At 51.3% G+C, this 19953-nt stretch overlaps 1 protein-coding gene across 3 annotated transcripts in view; it reads left to right on the top strand.

The window, feature by feature from the left end:
* The window catches only part of SNX19 (sorting nexin 19), a 138518-nt gene extending 119026 nt beyond the window's left edge, over nucleotides 1–19492 (top strand). The window contains exons 13-14 of one of the 3 annotated variants that reach the window (XR_008453427.1): nucleotides 3445–3605; nucleotides 19043–19492. The gene's annotated coding sequence lies outside the window, so the exon portion shown is untranslated. Of the gene's footprint in view, nucleotides 1–3444; nucleotides 3606–5353; nucleotides 5489–9194; nucleotides 9423–19042 lie in introns of those variants that run through there. The other 2 variants (XR_008453425.1, XR_008453426.1) reach the window with 2 other exon arrangements.
* The last annotated feature ends 461 nt before the right edge of the window (nucleotides 19493–19953 follow it).

Raw genomic sequence — 19953 nt, 5'->3', positions numbered from 1 at the left:
AATCTATCATTCAGCAGGGTATCAGGAGAGAAGGAAAGATGCTGCCTGAAGCCTTTAAACACCAAAAAAAGAGATGAAGCACGAGTCCTGCTGAGGTCCTGCTGGGCAGGAGATGGGAGTGGGATGGTGGTAGGCACGTGGCAGGCCAAGGCGAAGGGGCTGCACCCCAGCTAGGGGATGCTACTGGGAGCTCCCTGGCTCCTCACCGCAGTTATTAAGCCTTCTGATATCCGAAACACCGTGTTTCATACAAAAGGGAAGAGAGGAAAAGCTCAGCGGGAGGGAGTGAGGGTGTTTCTGGTATTGAGCAGTGGTGCAGGGCTGTTCCTCTCGGCAGCTGACAGTGTAAATGCAGTTCCTGGCAGGCAGCTCGCTCTGTATTAAAATTCTTGATGAAGATTATTAAAGTGTGTTTATGAAAAGCCTGCGAGTGCTTCTTGGACTCCAACCTGCCTTTTCAAAATGAGATGTTTGGGTGCGGGCTGAGCGCTCATGAGTTATTAAAACCAGCCCGTCCAAACCCACCCCCTCCGTTGGCAAAGTGTGGGATCCGTAACAACTGGGATGGCCTGAGCCCCTTCCAGCTGGGGACCATGACCATGGGTAGGGCAACTCTTAACCATTGCAAGACCCTGGCTGCAAATATATTTGGAGGTGTTGCCCGATTAAAGGAAACGCTCATGTCCACCTGAGCCGGGCTGGAGCGAAGTGCATAGGGATGAGAAGGAGCTGCGGTGATTGAAGCTCCTCTCTCAGCCCTGACAGCGGCTTTTGGGGAGGACATGGGGACATCTGCAGCCACCAACCCTCCAGCACCACTCGTGGCGCACCGGCATCACCCGTGGCCCAGCTGCCGCACACCTTTGCACACACACACACGTGCACACCTCGCACACGCTCATAGCCTTGTGGCACAAACCTCTTGCCATGTTCCTCTCTGGCAGCAGCTGTGGACCCATTCCCTTTTCTATAAGCTCTTCCCAACCCAAGGTAGGATTTTTAACATGAGTGACCAGGTTGTATAGCTAAATATATGTCCTTTACTTAAAAAAAAAAAGAAAGGTTTCCAAGAACAATGGTGGAAGCAGCCCAAAAATGTGCTAAGAAGGACGAATGCATTAGGGTTGGAGTCCAAGTAAAATATCAGAAGGGTGAATCAGAAGGAAAAGAAGGGGGAGTGGGAATAGAAACGTATGGAGTTTTAAAAAAGCTATTTTTTTTTCTTTTTAATGTTAATGGCAGCTTTTCAATTTAAGCTTTGAGTGCTGGAGAGATGTGTCAACGGCTCCTGCCCCGAGCCGTGCTCTGGGATGATGCGGAAGCATTGGTGCGGTGATGCATTCAAGCTGGTTTCCATCCAGCCCCATTTAGCCATTGCAAAGTCTATTATTATTATTAATTGGACTCATTAATTTATGTTCTGTGCTTTCTTAAAGCTTCCTTGTCTCTACGCAGCGTGATTACCTGGCGGTGTTTGATTAGTGGGGTTAATTAGCCATTATGCATGTGGTTTAGCCCCTGCGCCTCTGGTTTCAGCCCTAGCTTGCTGGTCCCTCTCCGTTGTGCGCACAGGTTAGAATTAAACTCCCGGGAGTGTTTGATAGGAGTTCCTTGAAGGGGGAAAAGCTGAGCTGCTTGACTTTGAATGAAAGTGGGAGGTGGACCAATGGGTGCCGCATCGGAATGGTGTCGGTTGAACAGGTCAGTAGCCCAGCAGGAAAAAAGTACACGGGTGATGCTGAAGTTGTAAGTAGCATTTTCTGGAGCAGGGACAGCACTGTGTCCTCTAGGAACGGCATCCGTGCATCACACTGGGTTTAGGCTGAGTTATTGTGACAGTGGTTGCAGTGTCTGGTGGTTGCCACGCTCGCTGCGTGCGTCCTGCAGATCCCTCTGCTCCGGTTCAGTAGTGAGCTTTGGGCAGGCTGAACCCAGGCTGCCTTTTGCCTTTACTTCTCTGACTCCCTCTTTTATTTGTTGTTTGATCTGTCTCTTTCTCTGAGCTGATCGCAGCTCAAACCATGTTCCTGGGTCATCAGAGGTTCCAGCTAGAAGGGGGCTGAGTGCAGAAGGCAAATGGACAGGCTGTAAAAAAGAGAAAGTAATAGAATCTTAGTTTTGATTGCATGAAAAGGGATGCAAATCTGTCCTGCAGGCCAATCGGGATGGCGTGGTGGCTGCAGACAGAGGTGGGAGGAAAAAGCCCAAATTCGTACTTCTCCCTGGTGACTGCAACATCCATCAAGGCTAAAGACAATCTGTATCTCATTAATCATCTGATATAAACAGAGGGAGACTGGCTGGAACAGAGCGGTGTCACTGGATGAATGGCCCGGAGTTGGAAAATAAACATTTCAAACTCGTCCTCGGCGTTTATTTTTGCTAAATGCCTTCGCCGCGCCTGGGCGTTTTGCTAACAGCGGGGTACGGCTGCCCCAAATCCATCCCCAGGCGCACGGCTGGAATGGCAGCTGGTGATGCTGGGCGAGAAACGCACCAAATGGAAGCTCAAGGAAAACTGGAGCAGCCCCAGTCTGTCCTGAGTGCTGTCTTGCTCCAAACCAAAGAGTTTCTCCTGCCCTGGGGCACTGAGAAGGGGTTTCTCTCCTAGCAGCGCTTGGGTTTTCTAGCAGGTGGGAAATGTAGCGGCGAGGCGGCATGGTTGGGTGTGCAGGTGCTCTCCTCACCTTGGTCCCACAAACCCACCCTTGGTCCAGCGGTGAGCCAAGGAGCTGCACTTGCAGTTATGATCTGAGTGTCTCCGTCAAGTGCTCTCCATGTTCATGCACCGATGGATTTCAACAAACTCACTGAATGGAAGTGCAAAGAAAATCGTGGAGCAGCCTCAGTCTGTCCCGGATGCTTTCAGGCTTCAATTCCAAGCTGGAGAGTCTCTCCTGCCCTGGAGAGGTTTCTCTCTTGGAGGCATTTGGGTTTTAGCAGGTGGAAACACAACAGCGTGGTTGTATGTGCAGGCGGTTCTCCTCACCTTAGTCCCACAAACCTATGTCCAGCAGTGATCCAGGGAGCTGGAACTTGCAGTTATGATCCATGTGTCTCCATCAAGTGCTCTCCATGTTCATGCACTGCTGGATTTCCAGAAACAGCAGTTGGTTTTCCTTCAAACCTCTTACGCCTCTTGGGTTTTGTTCTCCCACTTCCCCTCTACAAAACCTCACCAGGTGCAATGTGGAATCCACGCTCACTCAAATGTGCCTCTAATTCTGATTTATTAAGACGGTTATTGTATAGATGATTAGAAACACATTCTGGGAGATTTAACAGCCTCAGAACAGACGTGTAGCCGTTACAGAGCTGCTAATCCTTTATAAATATGTTTTTAATCATGCCAGTATTTAACGTACGATAACTGTCCTATTAAACATAATGGACAGCTGGCAGCCTCGGTAGAAAAAAATTGCAAGATATTTTTTTTCCCTACAGGCTCATTAACTTCTGCGGCTCAGGAGATGTTACCACAACCACAAGTGGACGTCTCAGCTCATGGATCCAAGCCTTCCACATCTCATGAGGTTCCTGGCCAGTGCTTGCCTTCGATGTGCAAGGACCGTCACCAGGAGAGGGGTTTGCTGACACCCTACCAGGTAAGTGGGTTTTGTCCTAGCTGTGGACCTGCTTATTTCTTACATTGTTTGGTGCATCTTGTTCCACCTTGGCCATGCTGTCTGTTCTGCTCTTAAGAGCGGTGAGCTGACATGGATGAAGCTTTATCAGTGCTTAGAACTTCAGTAGCTGGGTGAGCTCTGCTAAAATAAACCCATTACATCTTATTAAGCCATCAATGTGAGCTTGCAGTCCAGAAACCAACCGTGTCCTGGGCTGCACCCAGAGCAGTGGGACCAGCAGTGGTGAGGAAGGGGATTCTACCCCTCTGTTCTGCTCTGGGGAGACCAAACCTGGAGCCCTGTGTCCAGTTCTGGAGTCCTCAGCACAGGAAGGACATGGAGCTGTTGGAGCGAGTCCAGAGGAGGGCACGGAGATGATCCGAGGGCTGGAGAACCTCCTGTACCAGGACAGGCTGAAAGAGTTGGGGTTGTTCAGCCTGGAGAAGAGAAGGCTCCGAGGAGCCCTTAAAGCAGCTTCCAGTGCTGAAAGGGGCTCCAGGAAACTGGGGAGGGACTTTTTACAAGGACACAGAGTGACAGGACAAGGGTGAATGGCTTAAAATTGGAAGGGGGAAGATTTAGATTGGGCATTAGGAGGCAATTCTTCACGATGAGAGTGGAGAGGCTCAGGCTGTCCAGGGAAGCTGTGCCCTGGATGTGTTTAAGGCCAGGTTGGATGGGGCTTTGAGCAGCCTGATCAAGTGGGAGGTGTCGTGCCCATGGCAGGGGGTTGAACTGTGTGTCTTCGAGGTTCCTTCCAACCCAAACCATTCGATAACTCTCTGATTATTCTGGTGCATGTGTGCAGTGTGGCAGCAGAATCAATTTTTCCATCTACAGACCGGGGGCTTTGCAGGATCGCACCAAACACATGCACACCTACACAGCATAGCTCATAGCACAGCGTGTGTCCCCTCTCCTGAATCTGCTCTGACATAGTAAATAGTAAATTCCATTAGCAATGACATTTTGGGCCTTATGTTTCTGGTGCTGAGAAAAAAATAAGCACCCCCCCAGCTACGCCTGGTTGGAAAATAAATGACATAACCTGGCTTTTTATGTGCCTTCTGACTTGACGTACCATCCAGCTTGGTTCCCATCCAGCTGACGAGCCATTCCTGGGGATGGGCTGCTTACAGGAGAAAGCAGGTTGAGAAGAGGAAAAATTCCCACTAAATTAAATTATTTTAGCTGGAAAAATAAACGCTTGCCACAGCGTGAAGCACATGCCTGCCTGGTGCCTGCCCTGCTTAGCGTGAGACACTGCCATGGGGCAGGAGGGCTCGTTTTGATCCAAACTCCTCCCTGCGCAGCCGAGGAAAGGCAGATATGTGTGAGACCCCCCAGACATCCCCTTTGCACTGTCCCCCCGTGTGCCATTCTTGTGATGTGTCCCTCGGTGCTGAATAAACAACGCTTCATAGAATCATAGAATCGTTTGGTTGGAAAAGACCTTTGAGATCATCAGCTCCAACGGTACCTGTCCAGTGCTAAACCAGATCTCTGAGCACCTCATCCACCTGTCTTTTAAACGCCTCCAGGGACAGAGACTCCACCACCTCCCTGGGCAGCCTCTGCCGGTGCCTGAGAACCCTTTCAGGGAAGAAATTTTTCCTAATATCCAATCTGAACCTGCCCTGGCGCAACTTGAAGCCATTTCCTCTCATCCTATCACCTGGCACTTGAGAGGAGAGCCCAGCACCCACCTCTCTACATCCTCTTTTCAGGCAGTTGTAGGCAGTGATGAGGTCTCCCCTCACCCTCCTCTTCTCTACGCTTCACTGGGAGGGGGCGGCAGCCCTTTGCCTTTTGGAGTGGCAGCACCGTGGCGTGAAGCCACCACTCCGGTACTGCTGAGGACTGGCCAAGAACTGGAACGGCTCTGTCTGACCCCGTTTGACAGCTCTTTTGTCTCTGGATCTCCAAACTAATACATTTTGTCCGTGACACCACGCTGCCCCGCTGCCCCCAGCCCCTCGATTGAGGGAGAGCCGTCGGCGCAGGACAAGGGACTATTCTTCGTGGAGAACAGCAGCGGATCTCATAAGAGGCGGCTGGCCCTCAGCCCTCGCCCACCACCGCGCTCCACACCTAGGTCACGTCTGGCCAGTGGCATTTATCAGGACCGACTGCGTCGGGCACTGCGAGGGCATTGTGCACAGGAACAGAGAATCATGGAATTGCTAGGTTGGAAAAGACCTTTGAGATCATCAAGTCCAACCATACCTGTCCACTACTAAACCAGATCCCTGAGAACTTCATCTACTTGTCTTTTAAACACCTCCAGGGATGGAGGGAGGGTGGGAAGATGAGGTCATGGATCATGGGATCATGGGCAGCAGTCAGGGTCTGCACAGAGGTCCTGGTGTTGGGTATGGATTTATTAACACGTTTTCCTAAAAGTGGTTCATTTGTGCCTTTTTATGGGGTAAAAGGGCACAAGTGCTCTGGGCTTGTGGTTTGTTGCTGAGAGTGTGCCACGGTTTAGCCCCAACCCCGCTAATTTTCAGCAGCTAAAATTGATCAGTTCGTAGAATCACTAGGTTGGAAAAGACCTTTGACATCGTCCAGCCAAACCATACCTGTCCACTACTAAATCATATCCCTAAGCACTTGGGCTCCCAAATCCCTTTCCCTCCACCCCCAGGGAAAGGGAAGAGGGAAATGAGAGGCAAAAGACTAGCAGGTTGGAAACTAAAACTACAGCTTTAAGGAAATTATAATAATAATGATGAAAATCATTAGAAAGTAATAAAATATATACAAATATATGAGATTGTGTCCCCACCCCTTGATGACTCTACATCACCACAAATGCTGCAGAGCAGACACGAGGGAATGGAGGGAGGGAGCTGGGCTCAGGAACATATGGACCTAGGATCAAACAGACTGACGAGGTCCTCACTAGATGTTGGCCATCACAGAAAGCGCTGACCCTCATGGCCTCTCAGTTTTTATACTGAGTGTGATGTGTATGGGATGGAATCCTCCGTTGGTCAGTTTGGGGTCACCAGCCCTATCCGTCCCTCCTCGCAAGTGGGACCTTTTTCCACCGGCTTGAGGATGGTCTTGGTTACTACAGGGATAAATATAAGCTTTGGCCTCTTTGCATACCAAAGCCCTGTGTTATCACTTTGAGAGAAGAACACTGTCCTAAAAACAGTTTGCAGAGAATGAAGTTACTTAGAACGACTGAGTTAAGAGTCAGAAACTGATCCTACTTTAACTCAAACCACAACACAGTGCAAATGAAATGTCCCACTGGACTCCTGTTGAGCCCACAAGCAGCCAGAGAAGCGAAAGTTATGGGATGGAGTGATATCCAGCTCCCTTTGCAGTGTCCCCCTCTCATCCACCGTGCCTGGGTGGTGCTGGGAGCCCCTCAGCACCACATCCTGGTGCTTGGAGCGGGCGCTGTTTGGTTTGGATGGAGGCAGGCTTTGTCTGCGGAGCTGCCGGCCAGTTTTCCACAACCCACCTTATAAACTTCCCCAGCCTCAGCTCTCATCGCACCCAGCAGCTACCTGGGCCGCCAGCACAGCCAGATATTTTCATCTCCAGGAGCTATTTCCATGCCTGACCTCCTCACGGTGGGAGATGCCGGTGTGTGGGTGGGATGCGTGCAGGGCTGCAGAGACCTGCCAGCCCCATCCCATCTCCTGGTGACGCATCAATGCAGTTGTTTCCATCTCAGCCCTTGCTCTTCCTTTCTGTGAGATGTTTCCCTGTGTTGCTTCATGTGTCTTCTGTGAGGTGATGGTCCGGAATGCTCCACTGTAGTCGTGGCACAGAGTGTGATGGGTACTAGTGTTACCTGGAATCAATCAAAAAAAGAAGCTCCCTAAAAATCAGAAAAAGAAACTCCCTTGTTCAGCCTGGAGAAGAGAAGGCTCCGAGGAGATCTTGTAGCGACCTTCCAGTACCTGAAGGGGCTACAGAAAAGCTGGAGAGAGACTGTTCACAAAAGCTTGTGGTGATAGGACAAGGGGGAACGGGTATAAACTGGAGAGGGACAGATTTAGACTGGACATAAGGAAGAATTTCTTCTCCATGAGAGTGGTGAGACACTGACCCAGGGAAGCTGAGGCTGCCCCATCCCTGGAGGTGTTCAAGGCCAGGTTGGATGGGCCTTGGACCAACCTGATCCGGTGGGAGGTGACCCTGCCCATTGCAGGTGGTTAGAACTGGATGGGCTTTGAGGTCCCTTCCAACCCAATATTCTATGATTCTATGAAATAAAGTAGTTTATTTAGAAAGGAGACATTGCTTTTATTCTGTGTAGGGTGGAAGATCTTCCACAAAACCAGCACACCAACTGCAGACCCCAAAGGCCTATTGATACAAAACCGATGTTCAAAACCCCACCTAGCTAATACAATCCGTACACCTACCTCAATGCATTCATTCATGAGGTTACACAACTCTAACGCAAAATTGCTTATTTCCTTTCCACAGCCTTATTTAGGAGAAGGCTGTCCTTCAGGTAATCCTGAAACGATCACAAATTCTCTTAATCTGATATCCCTTCACTTCTTTCATCCCACACTTTCAGTCTTGGGTCAATTAACTACCAAGCCCATCATTTTCTTACGACTCAGTGTCTGCGTCCCTGGGCAGAGGTCGGGATGTTGATAGAAGACATGAAGTGTCTGCATCCCTGGGCAGATATTAGTGTCTGTAGAAGGTACCAAGTGTCTGCATCTCTGGGATCAGGATGGTTTTTGGTAAATAAATGAGGTAAACGAGGTGCAAAGTGCGTTCTCCTTATCCCCTTGAGTAACACCAGGAGACGGGGAGAGGATGAAGGAGCGGGAGAGGATGAAGGAGGGAGAGGATGAAGGAGCGAGGGAGGAAGCTGCAGAGTTGCTATAGGCAGTGCAGAGAGAAAAGGAAGGGAAAAACTTCAGGGCTTTGACTAAGCTCAGTCAAGGGTGATGGTTCTCCCCATCCACTCAGGCCTTTTCCTCTGTGTAATGCTGTATTTACCTTTTAAATATGAAAATGTGCATTTTGTGTGGCTAAAATCCCCGGAGGAGCAAGGTCTGGGGGGAAGAAGGGAGCGGGGCCGGGGGGGTTTAATGGCCCCCCAGTCACTTGGGGCTATCAACGCCTGCCTTTGGGCCAGTGCTGGTCTGTGGGGGCAACGGGGAGACCCCGGTGTGGATCAGGGCGAGGAGGCAATGTGCAGGAATGGCGGAGAGCAGCCGACAGGCAGCCTTAGCAAACCTCTGCTGGTTTGATTTCTTTCCTGTAAGCAAAAGCTCCTCAGAGGAGCTTTTCCCACCCGCCTTCCTCTGTGGTGCCAAGCAGAGAATTCCCAGAGGGTGGCCGACTCCAGAGCTGCTCTCCAAGGGGTTTCTCCCCCAGGTCTCCAAACCCTTTCTCCCTGTCGGAGCAGGGACGGTGCAGGGCCAGTTGCCCACAGCCCTCTCCCAGCCCGCAGCAGCAATAAAGCTGTCGGCAGAAGCAGCGGCATGGGCTGGGATGCGCTTTGGGGAGGCTGAGCTGCTGGCTTGACCCGAGTCCCCTTCGATCACCGTGTGTCTCACCCTCCATCACCACCACCAGCGCGTGCCAGGAGACATCGCCGGCGTTTCTCCCGCCAACGAAGCAGTGAGCCGTCAGCCAAGACGTCTGGTGAGGAGGAAGAGCCTGGCTGCGAGCGCCAAGGAGAAGCCCGCCGACCCTCTCTGCTCCGTCTAGCTTCTCGACGCTGTTCCCACAGCTGGGAACGAGCAGCCTGAGGCTCTGTCTGGGTCTCGGTGGCCATCGAGAAGGGAATAGCCCATCGCAGAAGTGAGTTTGCCCCTTCCCAATGTGTAGCCTCATCCTTGCTTTGTGCATGGAGAAACTGAGGCAGGAGAGTCTCGGAGCTGGTGCACCAGGATCCTTCAGTCTCCCCTGAGGGCTACCTGCCAGCAGAAAGCAGAGGGCTTTGAAGAGATAAGGGTTTTCCATCCCATTTGGGGCTCATCTTTAAATTCTTACGAAGAAATATTTGCAGGAAGAAATATTTCCTTTTGTCTTTACAAGTAAGACAGAATATGAGAGAGGAATAAGGGCACACGGCACCGACCCTCCAGAAATGCAATACTTTCATAATCCTGAATAGGTGTTTTCATCGAATTGAAGCATGCCTGCAAAACGCTGTCTGGCAAAACTCTATTCAGCTGGAAAAACACTGTCTAGCTCGCTCTCCCTTCAAGTTATCTCTCTAGACCTCATACAAAGCCTTATTTATTCACTCCCTTTTCAGATGGCCTCCACTTCTCCATCTCTAGGCATCCACAAATCATGATTTGTCTCTCAGCATCAGCGATTGCCTGAAAAATGGTGAAGGATATTTCTTCTTAATTTCATTTTTTTGCTCCTGTTCCTGCTGCAGTTCAATTCACTCTTGGATGGCTCTGAGCTTCTCAGTGAGGCTTGGAGCTAGAATCACCATAGAATCATGGAATAGTTTGGGTTGGAAGGGGCCTTAAAACCCATCCAGTCCCACCCCCTGCCATGGGAAGGGACACCTCCCACTGGATCAGGGGCTCCAAGCCCCATCCAACCTGGCCTGGAACCCCTCCAGGGATGGGGCAGCCACCGCTGCTCTGGGCAACTCTTTGATATCTTTGAATTTCTCAGCACTGTTGGAAGGGTGTCCGTGTGCAGCATTGTAGAACAGCAGAAAGAAGTTGGTGTTACCCCAAACCCAAGTAATATGTGTGCTTGGGGTCCATTATGGCTCTCTCCTCTCCTGGAGAGGCTCTGGAGGCGCTCGAAGCTCATGCAGGCTGAGTTTTGTGAGCAGTCCTGTCTGTCTGTGCCTTTGCTTTGGGGAGGATGCAGGAGGGAGGCTATAAAAGCAGCTCTTGGGGTGCAGCCCTGAGATGAGGCACACGGTCTGTAGCGCCCTCAGCCCAAGGTGCTCCTGGAAAGCGTGTAAAGGGACGATGGAAATCGCTGTGTGCAGGAAAGCAGCTCCCTGCCTCCTCTCCTGGGACACAGAGGTGGTCGTTCAGGACCTCTCTGCTTCAGTCCCTGTCTCCCGTGCTATTTCTGTTCATTCTGGTACCCAGGGAAAGCAGAGGTCAGGAGAAGCCGAGTCCCTTTCCTGAAGGCTTGCTGAGGGATAAAGAGGTATTTCTGAGTTGAACTGGGCTTATTGGAAACTCCAGTCTGACTTTCTCACGGGAAGAGCATTCTTGACTCATCAAAAAAGGCCCAAGCCTCCAAATTACTCCCTCCCTGCGTGTGTTTGTGCATGTGCCGTCTCCCTGACATCTCCTCCCCTGTGGCTGAGCCCCTGCTGCCCATCCTCCTGGCCTCGGGTACCGCACTGATGGGGTGGGAGCACCCGAAGGTGGGTTGTAGGGAGGGGGCTCTAACGATGCCCTGGAGGCTGTGTGATTTCAAGGCTGAGGATGCTCGTTCCATCGGAGTTCTGCTGAAGCAGCGGCCCCCAGGGCCAGCTGACAGCTCAACAGGAAACCGATACGGCCCCCATCCCGCCTTCATGGTGGTGTTGGCAGGCGGACTTGGAGACCTCCAGGTTGGGTCTGTCCAGAGCACAAGCGAAGGAAAATTGTTCTCACCTGAACAAACACAACCAGCCTTTGGCAGCAGCTCCGGTGCCCCAGCAGAGGATTCGCATGGCCAGCCTTTATCCCAGTCTGAGTAACTGGTTTGACTGAAGGTCAGAAGGACTTGTCTCTCTTTAGTGGATGTTTCCAAGGGTTGTTGCATTGCCTGTCCCCCCACCAGCTCCCATCCAGGTGGTGGAGTTGGGCTGGTGCAGGCGACCATGACCATTGACCACCACTCGCCTTTGGTACAGGGAAGGTTTCTGCAGCCTTGGTGGCACACCCCCAAATGAAAAAAGACCAGGAGCTCAAAGCAGGAGGCAGTGACATGTCAGGGAGCAAGAATGCCGCAGCCAGGACAACCTTTGCCTGTTTGGACCCATTTGCTCTGTGGACTTCACATTAATCAGTGTCTGTCACGGCGCAGGCTCACACGTTGGCTGCTGACCCTCCCAGAGGTATCCTCAGAGCCACTTGCGCCCTGCTGAGCTCACACCAGATAATAATCTGATGTGTACTTCTCTCCAAACGCTGTCACTTTGGGTTCTTCTCTATGTGCCTCCAAAAACCCGCTCATGTCTTGTTTATGGGACCCGTTCTGTACAGCCTCGGGTGGAGGATGCAATATGTGTCACCTCCAAGGAGTTGCTTTGCAAAATCCATCTGCTAAGATACCTTCTGCCTCTCACAGGAAACTTATGGTTTCACCCACCACGAGTGCTCTGCAGGGAGGACACGGGTTGTCCCAGGGCTGCAGAGCGTGACCACGCTGTGAGCCGGGCGATCCTGGCAGATGTGCGAGCTCTGCATCGCCCAGCCAACCCAAACAGGACCAAGTCACCCAGTAACATGTTATTATAGTGCATTATAGTGTATCGTATGATATTATATTAATCTCCTGTTGGCAAATGCAAGCCCTGGGGTTGCTGCCTGCTTGGTGTCTGCGGCAGAGGAATTTCTCTGCCCTGAGCAGGGGGTGGCTCCAGCCCTGGGGGATGGACTCTCCTGGTTGTTTGGAGAGGGGAATATCATCTCTCTGTCTTGGCGGGGAAACAGAGCACAGACTTTTGCTTCTTTGTGTGCAATGTGGTCAACACCAGCATGAGATAATAGAATCAGGTATACGAAGCCTGACCTGTGTGGATAATGGGTTTTGTGGTTTGCAGGCAGTTCCTAAAAGCTTAATTATTTCAAAAGTGCTTGTGGCTCAGTCCAAATAATCCTGTTGATTTTTCTCAGCCAGTAAAAAAAATCTTGAAGGGTTTCTTATCGAATCAAGACTTGCTTTCGTCTGGAGGGACTTTTTTTTCTTTCCATTTCCATGCTGATTCTTTCAACTAAATGTAAAAGGTGAGAGTTTGTAAGCGGCGATCTACTCTGAATCGGTAAATCATAGAATCATGGAATGGTTTGGGTTGGAAGGGACCTCAGAGCCTATCCAGTTCTTACCCCTGGCCATGGGCAGGGACACCTCCCACGGGATCTGGCTGCTCACAGCCCCATCCAACCTGGCCTTGAACCCCTCCAGGGATGGGGCAGCCAGAGCTTCTCTGGGCAACCTGGGCCAGGGCCTCCCCACCCTCATTGTGAAGAATTTCTTCCCAATGTCTAATCTAAATTCCTCCATTCCAATGTAAAGCCGTTCCCACTCATCCTGTCACTACAGGCCCTTGTAAGAAGTCTCTTCTCCATCAGCACGGGCTGTGCTTGGACCCACATTGTTGCATGGTGGATGTTTTAATGAGAAACCTTCTCTAGAAAACTCCACTTGGCTGTGAGTCAAACCCGCTTAACAGAGTCTTGTATAGCTTTGATCTGTTCCTAATTGCCATAAAGCAAAGCCAAACCCCACCTGCTCCCTACCACCCACGGGCTGTCCACCAGGCCCGCTCCTCCTGGTCAGCTGCTCCGGTTTACCCTCACCTCTTAGCACTACCGACTCTTGTAAGATATTTCCAAATTGGCTGACAAAAACGTGTTTAAAAACCTCCCCGAAGCAGGAACCCTGAGCCTGAAGGATGTCTCTCATTTTCCAACATCATCTCCACCGTTCTGGGTATCTCCTGGCACCAAGAGATGGAGGAGGACAAGAAAGGCCACGAAGCTACTTAAATCAGGAGGAATTTTTTCTCCTTTAAACCTCAGTGCCGTGCACGGCGCGTGTGCCCCATCGGAGCAGGGAAACGGCATCCGCGTTCCTCTTTTACTGCTCACTCGCTATTTGGTGATTAAGAAAACGGGGGAGCTGGGGGCACTCATTCTTGACCTTGGGGAAAGCAAGAGGCTTATAAAAGCTCCAAGTGCTGCAGGAATTACGAGGCAATTAAAAAATCAGGCCAGAATTGGGAATGCGTCAATAAAACCGAGAGGAACTGATGTCAGCTCCGCACAGGATGCAGGGACCGATGCCTGTGCCCTCACCTCCCAGCATGGAGCCCCTGGGGCTGGCAGTGCCGAGGCCTCACGCTTCCTACCGGCATGGGTTTGGATGTGCTGGAGGAAGAGATTTGGGGTCTGGGTAATGGGTGGGAGATGAAGAGAATCATAGAATCGATTGGTTGGAAAAGACCCTTGAGATCATTGAGTCCAACCGTACCTGTCCACTACTAAACCATCCCCAAGCACCTCACCCACCTGTCTTTTGAACGCCTCCAGGAATGGGAACTCGCCCACCTCCCTGGGCAGCCTCTGCAGGGCCTGAGAACCCTTTCAGGGAAGAATTTTTTCCTAATAGCGAACCTAAACCTCCCCTGGTGTAACTTGAGGCCATTCCCTCTCATCCTATCACTTGTTACTTGGGAGAAGAAACCAACACCCACCTCGCTACAACCTCCTTTCAGGCAATTGTAGACAGTGATGAGGTCTCCCCTCAGCCTCCTCTTCTCCAGGTTAAACAGCCCCAGGACCCTCAGCTGCTCTCATAACCCTTGTTCTCCAGCCCCTTCCCCAGCTCCATTTCCTTCTCTGGACGCGCTCCAGCCCCTCAAGGTCCTTCTTGAACCCAGGATTCGAGGTGCAGCCTCACCAATGCCAATTATAGGGGCACAATCACTTCCCTGCTCCTGCTGGCCACACTCTTGGTGATCCAAGCCAGGATGCGTCCGTCAGACAGCCACCACAAAAAGCAAATATCGGCATTGAGGAGGGATTCCAAATCCCATTTGGGGATGGAAGAGGCCTGGCTCTAAGGAGGGAACATATTTTGGGTCGTAAGAATTAAACCCAGGGAAGCTGGTTTTAGTTTATCAAGACTCAGCTTGAGTTTCCTGACCTGAGGTACTTAAGGATATGCTTTAGTGGCAGATGGCTATGGTTGGACTCCATCTCAGAGGCCTTTTCGAACCTGGTGATTCTATGATTCTATGACCTGATAAGAACAAGAAGAGAAGAAGTCACCTGAGATCAGCAGGAATCAATATATAGTGGGTTTCCATTTCTCATTGCAATGCCGATCTTCAGATCTGGGTCTCTCCAAGAGTGGTGGGCGATGTCCTCAGCTGGATTTGTGGCTCAGGGTCACCAGGCCGGTGTTGGAACATTACTTTTAGGTGTAAGTGATTTCTCGTGCGAACCACTTGAGTTGAAGTATGTGGTGACGGGGAGCGGAGCCTGTTCTCAGCTTCCTCTTAGGAAAGTCCCAGAAAACCTTCGTCCGGCTCTTAGGCATGGTGAGAACTTTTGCCAACATCCTCCAAACAGTGTGAAAACAGGACGAGGCAAAAAGAAAGGCTGTTTTGAGGTCTGCACTTGCTAAACTCCTGTTCAGCAGGTTTACTTAGCTTTAGTCATGTATTTACTTGTCTACACTGGAGTGCTGGATCAGAGCGATGCAAGCGGCTCTCTTTAGGGTAGATGAGGACCCAAGTGTCCAAAGGGGGTCCTGGGATGCAGCATGAGCTCTGCTGGGGTTGGGCTCAGTTTGGCCGTGTGCCTTTTGGTCGCTGCCTTCGTGCTGTTTATCTCTTCCTCCAGGGAGAAGGAAGTGGATCCACTTCACATGAAGTGAAGTTCCATGTGGGGCTGATCGGGAAATGAAACGGTCAGTCAGGCTGGCAGCCGGCTGGGGGTCGACTCGCGACGTTTGTCTTAGGAGCCGGAGTGTCTTGGAAGCAAAACGCCATCGGTGCCTATTAATGTGATAAAAACTGTCAGTGCTCAGTTGCTGGGAAGAGCAGAGCTTTGGTGTTTGAAGGCAAAGGACCCGAAAATGGAAGCCGAGCAAATTGTGAAGCTGAGAACGAGCACAGCTCATTGCACCCAGTGCTCTTTCCAAAGCCCTGGAAAGATTGCTGTGGCACAATTGCATCGCACCACCTGTGTTCAGAGAGGATCTGGGGGGTGCGGTGTGTCTGTCACTGCGGTGCCAGGCTGCTTTCCACACAGCTGGCTTGAAATTTGTGTAAAACAGCTCATTTTGTGCAGTTTGGGTGTTTTAGCTGAAAACGTTTGACTGGGTTGGAGGGGCTGGGAGCGGAAATTCAGGATGAATGGGGGAACGTGCTGGGGACACAGGGGGAAAGTGTCTCAACTTCCCAGCTTGGACCTTGCTGCTTCTGGGGACAGGTCCTGGGAGACTCCATCCTGATGCTCTGGGCTCAAACAGCTGAATGTGCAACCCCCAGCCAGCGTTGTGTAAGCGCTCTATGGAAATAACTGGAGTTAGCCCAGCAGAAAGCCAGCGAGAAGGATGCTTTGACCCTTTTGCGCTCCTCCAGCCTGGCTACAACTTCAAGGGAGCAAAGATCTTGCTGATGTCGGGCGTTTGCGGTGCTTCAAGATTTTGCTGATTCCCAGCTGTAGAAATTCAAAGCCTGGAGGAAGCCGTCTCCTCCGGTGTCCTGTGTAGGCTGACCTGGAGCAGGGAATGGGAAGCGTAGGCTCGCTGTCGGGCTGCTCCCTCCGCAGCTGCTGCAACGAGCAGTACTTCAAAGCTTTAATTCTTGCTTCGTTTGCACACATGTGCCGGGATAGACTGTCCTCCCCACCGAAGTTCTGCCACCTGAGATCATGGCTGGGATGGAGGGTGGGTGCAATACAGACCCAGAGCCTGAAAGCATCCAACCAGCCCCAAATAGGATCCCCTTGACTCTATTTTGGGTGTAGAAATGCTCTGCGCGTGGGGTCTGACGTCCCGTGAGCTCAGGGTGGTGCCCTGGTTAGCAGACCCTCACGCTACAGGAGCCGTGCAGGCACCGATCCCTCGCCCCAGGCCAACCTTGCCTTTTGCAGCTCCATTTTACGGGCAGCGAGGCCTGAGAGCAGCTCATTAGCTTCCCTGCTCACTTAATTTATATTTGCTGGCTTTTCCCTCCCTATAAAACAAGAATGCACAAACACAGCCTCGCGCTAAGGGAGCGGTCAGGGGGCAGGAGGGGAATAACCCTCGAGGGGAGGCTTTGCCGCCTCTGCTGCAGAGAATAAACCTTTCACTGCTCTCACCCACCCTGCACAGGGCTCCCATCATAGGAAGGGGCATTGCATGGGGTCCCGGGGAGCAGAGGGCTCTTCCCCTGGGTTTTGCCCTCCCTACACACCAAGGGCGCTGACACTGGGTTATCCGCGTATTCTCACAGGTTGTGGGTTTGGGGATAAACATCAGAAGCCCCTTAGCAGAAGGATTTGCTCCATCCATTTCTCAGAGATGGGGAAATCGAGGCACGAGGCAGCGATAAGATGCCCTCACTCTTCCGTAAGACACTGGAAGGAGGAAAGAGGAGTTAATCCTATGCCCTTAATGTCCCCGAGCCTTTCCCGCTCATCTGTGATGCTCTGCCTTCCTGACCAGAGATGACAGCTCTCAACCCTTATCTGCCCACCCCGTCTGGTTCCCCCAGTGCCAGCTCCATGTCAAACACGAGGAAGACAAGATTCCGGGCTGTCACTGCTCTTCTGGGAAGCAGAGAGCAAACTGTGTCTCTGCTGGCATTCACAGCTCAAAAGGCAGCGGATCATAGAATCATAGAATCGTTAAGGTTGGAAAAGACCTCTAAGTCATCCAGTCCAACCGTCAGCCCAACACAACCGTGCCTGCTAAACCATGTCCTGAAGTGCCACGTCTACACATTGTCTGAACCCCTCCTGGGGTCGTCACCCCACCACTGCCCTGAGCAGCCTCTGCCGGGGCTTCACCACTCTGTCAGTAAAGAAATTTTTCATAATATCCAATCTAAAATCTGGTGAGGAGGAAGGATTTTGCTTTCTGGGACACTGCCCCCCCGTCCTTCAACCTTCAAGGCCAGATTGGATGGGCCTTGGGCAGCCTGCTTTAGTGGGATGTCCCTGCCCATGGCAGAGGGGTTGGAACTGGATGGTCTTTAAGGTCCCTTCCAACCCGAACTGTTCTATGATTCTATGATTCTATGAGTCTATGATCCTCTCCCCCTCTTCCTGCTGGGCAGATGCTCCCCATCCCCGTTGACTTCAAGTTTGGGGTATCCCACAGACAGGATGTCTCCAATAAGCAGAGCAATATCTTCTGTCAGGGCTTTGCGAAGAGCACCGGTTAGGCTGCTCACAGGTAACCCCCTCTCCAGATGGGCACTTCGCTGCCAAATTATGGTCCAGCAAGTCCCAGGAGCCCTTGAAAAGAGCAGCTGCCTCCCAGAGCAACACCTGGGAGGTTTCTCACTGGGACCCACTGCCACCCACATTTTCCTCCATCCCGTGATGGTGGTCTACAGATGTTGGGTATTAAATGCCAGCAGCCGTGCTCAGCTGTTCTCCCAGGCTTTGGCCCTAGTGGCAATGGAAGCCGAGCCTTCAACAGCCCTACCACGCTCATTCCCATCCCTATGTAACTGCTCCTGTATCCCTGTAATCTGCTTTACAGCAAAACACCTTTTGGCGTTGGGAAGGTTGCCCCCATCGGTGCTCCTATATTAATTTCTGTCTGATTTAATGCATTTTACCTGTCCCATCGGGACCCATCTGAAAGCCAAGCTTTGATTTTGCCCTTGAGGGAATCTCATGTTTTCGCCTCTTTCCAGGGACTGCACTTAATTGTACGGCCTTAACGAGAATGATACGGCCCTAAGAAATTCAGCCTGGCCACTCTGTTTCCTGAATGATTTTCAGCCCAGCTGATGGGGTCAGGCTGGCGGGGCATATTTTTGTCTTTTATGAATGAACAAAACCCTTTGGAAATAGGGAGGAGTCAGTCTGGGTGCTTTGGGTCCTCAAGTTTTAGTGGTCATTAGTAACATGGTGGTTTCTGTGGGTGTGCATCAAGGGGTTGGGACGTAACGGGTTCCAAAGTTTCTTCCAAATCAAAGGGCTTTGCAAAAACAACACTTTGTTCCTGATATCCTCTTCTCACTTTAGTTCTGGCACTTCATTTTGCTCTTGTAAACAAACCGTCCTGAGTAAAGTATTGTTGGAGGTCATTTGCTGTGGTTTAGGTGAGATTTTCTGTCCAGATACGTATTTGTAGTAGAGACATCTACCTGTAACAAATCAGATTACTAATTACTACTCTTATTAGATACTGAAAGGAAATATTTCTTCCTGGTTAAGAGGGAACCATAGACTGTCCCGGGATGGAAGGACCCACAAGGTCCATCAAGTCCAACTCCTGTCCCTGCCCAGGACAACCCCAACATTCCCACCGTGAGGCTGAGGGCAATGACCAAAGGCTTCTGGAATATTGTCAGGCTTGATGCCGCGACTCCTCCCCTGGGGGCTGCTCCAGTGTTCCACCACCCTCTGGGGGAAGAACCTTCTCCTAATGTCCAACCTAACCCTTCCCTGGCACATCTTCCTGCCATTCCCTTCAGCGCCTGCTCCTCCTCCCCTTGTGAGGAAGGTGCAGAGCACGATGAGGTCTCTCCTCATTCTCTTCTTCTCCAGGCTGAACAGACCAAGGGACTTCAGCTGCTCCTCATACGGTTTCCCCTCTAAACCTGTCACCAACAACGGGAACAGCTGGATGCTGCCCAAAAGGGGCACTGCAGCTCCTTGCAACTCAAAAGGAGGATGCTGTCAACTCCTATTAGTGCCAGGCTGTGCCCAACACGAGTGAGCACCTCCATGGATTTGTCATGTCCCTCTTGGATCCCCAAACCTGGGAAGTGCAAGAGGTGAGGGCACCTGGGGAGGACACAGGAGCAGCTCAGGAGGAGCTGGATTGTGCATCGCGCCCATAGGAGCACCGTTCTCGTCTGTGAACTCATTGCAGCTGCTTGTCTCTACCTTGTGATGAATCCCAGATGATTCCTCAGCCTGAGCTGTACAGTCACTCGTGTTAGATTATAAACTGGAACTTTTACAGGCTGTATGTGGGGTTTGTGGCTTCCTTTCCCTTTCTCCATCTCCAAAGTCCATGATTCTTAATAAATCATCCTCTAGCCTGAGCTGAGTCTTGCTGTTTTAAGTTTAACTAGCTTATTTTTTTGCTGATAAGCCAGACTTTGAATTTTTCCCAAGATCACTGGTTGGGGCCAGCAATATCACGAAGGAGAGACTGTTAATCATGATCTATCCCACGCCAATGGGAACGGCATCGAGCGCTCGCTGCGAGCCGTGCGTTTCCCTTATATCAGCATTTACAGGCAGAGCACTTGCATCTCGCGGGGCTGGTGGGAGAGAGGAGTCGGGGCTCCCACCAGATATAAATTACGTTCATTATCAGAGCCAACTCAACAGAATCGCGGGCAGAGCTCTAAGTTATGTGCAAAGGGTAAGGGAAAATGGACACCAGTAGCAGGAAAATGCTGTAGTATGCACCTATTTCTTATGCTGCCTCAGTGCAAACAACTTAA

The sequence above is a fragment of the Cuculus canorus genome, chromosome 23 (assembly GCF_017976375.1).
Source record: "Cuculus canorus isolate bCucCan1 chromosome 23, bCucCan1.pri, whole genome shotgun sequence".
Classification (NCBI taxonomy): domain Eukaryota; kingdom Metazoa; phylum Chordata; class Aves; order Cuculiformes; family Cuculidae; genus Cuculus; species Cuculus canorus.
Note: the sequence above shows the minus strand (reverse complement) of the source record. Positions and strands in the feature narration are given on the sequence as shown.